We start from the raw sequence: 5,965 nt of genomic DNA, 5'->3' as shown, positions 1-5,965 counted from the left end.
GCCAAATTCCTTCCCAGGCTTTTAGCTGTTGCACACAGGTTACTTGTAATTAGCCTGTAATGGAAAGAAGAGGCTTTAGCATGTATTCCCTTTTACATGGACAGAACCTGCATGTTACTTAACAGCCTTTTTACCTTTCAGGAAGCCGAGTACTCACAGGAGCTCCTAATTCAAGTTTTCACTGGAGAAGGCCCTAAGCAACTTGGTGCAACTTTGTGGTCAGCCTTGCTTTTAAAGTCCCTTCCAGCCCAAGTTACTCTATGATCTGATGATTTTGCATGAAGCCTGCCTGGTGATACCACAAGTTACACAGACAAAAAGGAACCTGAGTTGATCTATTAACTGCTCTTCGTGCTCTTCAGCCTCATGGTTTAAATGCAGGGTTACAACCAGCAATAACTAAAAGAAACTGGCCTGACCTACACTAACAGCTTAACCAACTCTACTGCCTGCATTTCAACTCTCTGACCTCTTGCAAAACTTTGTACTTCATGCAGGAAAACATGGCATTCAAATCTGGAAGTCAACAGTTTGTAGTTACTGCTAATGGACTCCTAGAGCAAAAAAACCCCAAAACACCTCCCCCTCCCCGCTCCCAAACAAGTGTTGCTACGCATCCTTGGCAATAGCATTCACATTTCACGGGTTTGTTTCTAGAAAAAAACTGAAGGAGAAGCAGCCTCATCTCCCACCAAAATCTAGGGCACCTCACCGAGGAAACGAATCCACATGAAAAGTTTCTCTAAGGGAGACTGCGAAGAACAAAATCCAACAGCCTCTCTCGCCCTGCACACCAAGCCTTGACAGCCCACCCCACACGCCAAGCCTTGACAGCCCACCCCACACGCCAAGCCTTGACAGCCGCCCCACACGCCAAGCCCTGACAGCCCGCTCCGCACCCCAAGCCTTGACAGCCCGCCCCGCACCCCAAGCCTTGACAGCTCCCCCGGCAGCCCTGCGCTGCAGCCCCGTCCCGTGCCCTCCCGCAGCCTCAGGGGCGGCACTTGCTTTCGGGGCCGCTCGCCAGGCCGGCAGCGGGACCACACCAGGCGAAGACCCAGCCCCGCGGACAGCGACGTCCCTGTTATCACCGAGGATCCCGCAAGCGAGGCCTTTATCTGGAGGCCGTTTCAGTTTTATTTCAATCGGCGGCTACGCTTATCCCTCCGCGAGAGTCAGGGGAGTGAGAACTCAGCACGGGCCCTCCCCAGCCGCGGATCAAGCCCTGCTGCGCATCGTCGCGGTGCCTTATAGCCTGGGGCGGGCCTGGTCCGTGCCGCGCCTGGTCCGTGAGGCTGGCCGCCCGCTCCCGGCCCGCCCGCGCCCCCGGCGCTTGTTCAGCCCCACCCGCCCTCTCGAGGGCGAGAGCGCGGGCCTGGAGCCCACCTGCAGCGCCCCGTCCCCACAGCCACCCGCGGCGGCCGAGCGCGGAACCCCGGACACAGTCCTGGCCGGGTGCCGGCGGCTGTGCGGGGCGCTGCCAGCCGCAGGGGACGCGCACGGCAGCGACGGGCGAACAACCCTTTCCCGGAGGCGCCGGTGCAAGCAGCCGCCCTCAGTAGACATGGCGCCCTCCACCCGCCCGGAAGGAAGCCCACAGCTAAGATGGCGGTGGGCGGCCCGGGCGTTTCCCCCACGCACCCCCCGGCAGCGGGTATGGCCGTATCATGCCCTTCTCGCCTTTCCCCGCTCAGCCTCAGGCAGTGCTGCAGCCGCACTGTGGAAAACGATAGCCTCAGTGTGACAACACCGTTTAATTTCCCCTGGAGCTAAACTTTAAAAATGGCACTTCTCCCCCAAAGGGACTCCCAACAGCATGTCCCTCCTGTGTGCCCTCCCTTCCCTTTCTTCTGACCATTCCCAATGTTCGGGCTGTGGGGACACCATGGGTCCCATCGGTCTGTTCTGGGGTGGCACAGACCAGGTGTAAGATAAGCTGTATGAGGCCGCGCTGATCCCAAAGAGGCAGTAAAGGCAAGAAAAGGGCTTGCTATTTATCACTAATAGTTTTAATTATAGGCTGCTGGTGGAACAAGCAGTTGTTTGCTATAAAAGGAGCTACTAAAAAGAGTCATTACTGAAAAGGGGAAATATTTGTTAACTAGAATTCATTAAAAAAAAATTCCAAAGTTTCTTACCTTGGCAGTAAAAAATATAAACAAAAATTTTTCAAAATTCATACAAATTCCACCTCGCAAGCAACCGTCCTTCTTCCTTGACCTTTCCTGTTTAGCTCATCACCTCTTCACTGCTTTTTCCTCCATTTTGTTGTTGCAGGGAGAGCAGTGGAAGCCCTCTGCTGCAGCCACGGAAGGCACTGGCCCAGGTGCCATGGCCATACAAAAGGGTTTGTGGCAATGAGTTGTTCAATTTAAGGTCTCTTTTGATCCTGAAGGTTGGTATGGTTTAATGGAAAATAACCTGTCTGGATGGGTTTTCATTGTCATGGGTAGAATTAACAAAGAAGAATTTAAAATTTTTATGTGAATTACTTGAGAATACTGTTTGCTTTTATAGAGTATTGATCTTGATTTCAGAGTTAGTGTCAAAATAGGAACTGAGGAAACTGATACTCAGTAGAATAAGTAGTTTAGAAGAACTATTTCGATTGTTGCGTGGACAGCTGAACACTAAATTTATATCATAGCCTTAAATTAAAATTTTGGTATTAGTCTAGAATCATTGGAATTCAACAAAACAAGTGTGTCACTTGGTAGAACTAAAATAATCTTTTTTTTTTTTTTACATCTGTTTTCTACCTGTCCTGGTTTCAGCTAGGATGGAGGTAATTTCTTTTCTGATAGTGGATGGAATGATAACACACTGATGTTTCTAGTTGTTGCCAAGCAATCAAGGACTTTTCAGTTTCATATTTCCCGGCTAAGGAGAAGGGAGGGGACACAGCTAGGACAGGTGACCTGAACTAGCCAAAGGGGGTATTCCATGCCGATTACATCATGCTCAGCATAAAGGGGGAGCTGGTGGGAGGAGGAGCAGGCAGCTCCAGGACATGCGGTTTTGGGGACGGTCCGGTTTTTGGGATGGCTCTGGGCTGCATGGTCTGAGTTGTGCAGTTCGGTGAGAAACTGCATTGTGTATCACCAGTTTCATATATTTTTTGCTATCGAGTCCTGTTATTATTGTATTTCTGCTATTTCAGTAAACTATCCTTATCCCACCCATGAGGTTTTGGTTCCTTGGTTTTTTTTCCCTTTTCCTTCCCTTTTCCCCCTTCCTCAACTTTATCCCCCCCCCCCTTCCCTTTTAAAGAACAAGCGGCTGCATGGTGCTCAGCTCTCAGCTGGGGCAAAACCACAACACTACCTTGAGTCCTCTTTGGTCACCACCTTTGCCATTGTGGTCAAATGATTTTATGTTCCTTTAAAAATGTTGTAAAGCTGCTCAGAATTTGCTGGAAAGTATGATTTTTAGTTTTATAACTGTTACGTAGTTTTTTAAAATCAACATATTGAATTGCGTATCAGGAATCTGTCCTAAAGCTATGTAAACTGTTTGGATAAATAATTACTGTAGAAGCCTATTGATTTCATTCTTGCTAATTTTCTTAAGAGAGCTCTGTGTATTATAATTGCCAGAGAAGCAAATTAAAAAATATACATGATAAATTTGTTCTTTTGCACATGCAGTGTGGTGGTGATTAGCTTTTCTGCTTGTAAACTGAATGTGCTGTACTTCAGAGAGGTGGGAATGCTTTACCACAGGTGAGTGAGGGCTGAAGTGGGGAAGAAAGAGATGTCACCACGTGTCAATAGCGAACGTGTGTGTGTGAATAGCCTGATATCACAGGGTCTACTCTGCATCTCAGATGACTAAAATACAACTATAATTGCACCTTCTGTTTTCCTGCAGAACCCATATAATTAAGGGCGTGCCCTCCTGCTTCTAGAGCAGTAATTCACCTAGAATCTCCTTGAAAATTTAATTTTAGGAACCAGCAAAGCAAGTAAAATACATTTTAAAAGTAACTCTTTTAACATATATGCATAATAAACATTTTATTTTCTTTTACTTTGAGTGTTTATGTAACAACTTGTCTGTTATCCATAAGCTATTTTAAAATCTTCAAAACATGATGTAGAACAGAAAACAGTGTTCTGTCTTTTATTACTTGGATTGTAGGAGCACGCAGAGTTGATCAAGGCTCAGGCTGCTTGAGCGAGTGCCACAAGCCTGCAGAAACACAACACTAATTCAAGAAGTCTGCACACTTGGATCTTTTTGTATTCAGCAGAACTGTCATATGGACATCACTGCGGCATTGAGATGCTCAGGTCATGCTCTGCACAAACTTATGCATGTTGAATAACTTCTTTCACATGCACAGTTTGATTAAGTCTCTAAACCATTTCTTACCATATTCTTATTGCAGAGTATGCTGCCATTTATAGAAGCTTGGAAAAAAACCCCAGTTCCTCTGAGAATTAGTTTAATTTTTTTATGTAAATTGCAATATTTCTTAAACATACTTTCAGGTAAGATCAGCAATGAAATGTTCAGCGGTAAGACTGAAAATGGTAGGTGTTTTATTCATTAAAATATACATGTGATTAACTCAAATTCATTAATGAGTTGAATGTGAATAGCTGGAAATATTTTTTTGGGTGGAGGGGCTAGAATTACCAGTTCTCCCCTTCTGCCCAGAGTGAAATTAAATTCGCAACGGGTTCACTTTCCTGCCTTAAAGATATTTTAATCCTAAAATTCAGATGTCCTTCATGTAGCAGATTGTCCCACACAAGAAGTTAAAAGCATCTGATTGCTCCCAGTATTTAAGAATTTTGTATACTGTGGGGGCTCCTATCAGGGAGACAGAAGTAGGTGCACCACTGAGAAACCTGTGTGCTGGGGGAGAAGGCACAGAGGCATTCAATGCAGTACTGGTCATGGGAAATCCCAGTTTAAATTCTAGTTTCAAATCGATCACAGAGTGGGTTTGACCAGTTCTCCAACCTCAAAATCCCAGAGGTTCTGTTCCCTGTGTCATGTGTATTTACTGAGAATTTATCAGTGGTTATCGGCTGCGTGTTCTGCCGAAGGTGCATTCGAGGTGAGTGTCCTAAGCACAAGGCAGTCAAACTGCAACATGGATGACTGGCAGACTAAAATTAGAACTTTTTCCTTTCAGTTTCTTTCTGTTTATAGAAGAGCCTTGAAACTATGTTGCATTTTTGTCACTGCAGGTCTGAAAAAACAGGTTCATCTATCACCTCTGTGCTTTTGAAGTCCCTCCCACAGCTTATGAAGTCTATAAATCCCAACCTGCTCCATTCCAATCACTTTAACTTCAAAGAAGGCTGATCAAGTTCATTTTTTTGAGATTATTTTCAATTCTCTGTTTATCCCAAGCTTTACATTCCCCCTGTAAAACTCTTTCAGACATCCTTGTTTTGGCTAATCTGCACAGTACATAATGTGCAGCACGTTGGAAAACCTGCCTTCATGTATGACAGAAGCTTACAGCTTCCCAGCAAGTGCAGGGGACTTATGGATTGATCAGTTCAGAGAGGATGGCACCCTCAGAGCTCACGAGAGCCCTACTTGCTTTGGTTGAATCCCACACCCCCTAGCCAAAAACACTTGCAAAACTAAAGACCTATCACAATAATTGCAGGCACTTAAAACCCCAAGATCTTGCATGCATCTCACATTTGTTTTATCTTGGAATTTTGATTACATTAGGAAAAATGCAGTTCTCTCTGTTCTTAATTATATACAACTAACGTGCTGAAGGCTATAATTAAAACAGAGGTTTTTAGCTTAGCTTGTGTTTTAGGTGAAAACATAATTACTTTAAAAATACATTAGAATACATTTGCTTAAACATTCCTTGAGATGAGAGCTCAAACTTACAAACACTCCAGGTTATAATACACCTTAGCAGTAACTGAGGCTCAGTTCTAAGTATCTCATCATGTGTGTCATGTTACTGAGGGCGGTAGAAGTT

The sequence above is a fragment of the Gallinula chloropus genome (genome assembly GCF_964237585.1).
Source record: "Gallinula chloropus genome assembly, chromosome: 3".
Classification (NCBI taxonomy): domain Eukaryota; kingdom Metazoa; phylum Chordata; class Aves; order Gruiformes; family Rallidae; genus Gallinula; species Gallinula chloropus.
This window is presented reverse-complemented; position numbering follows the sequence as displayed.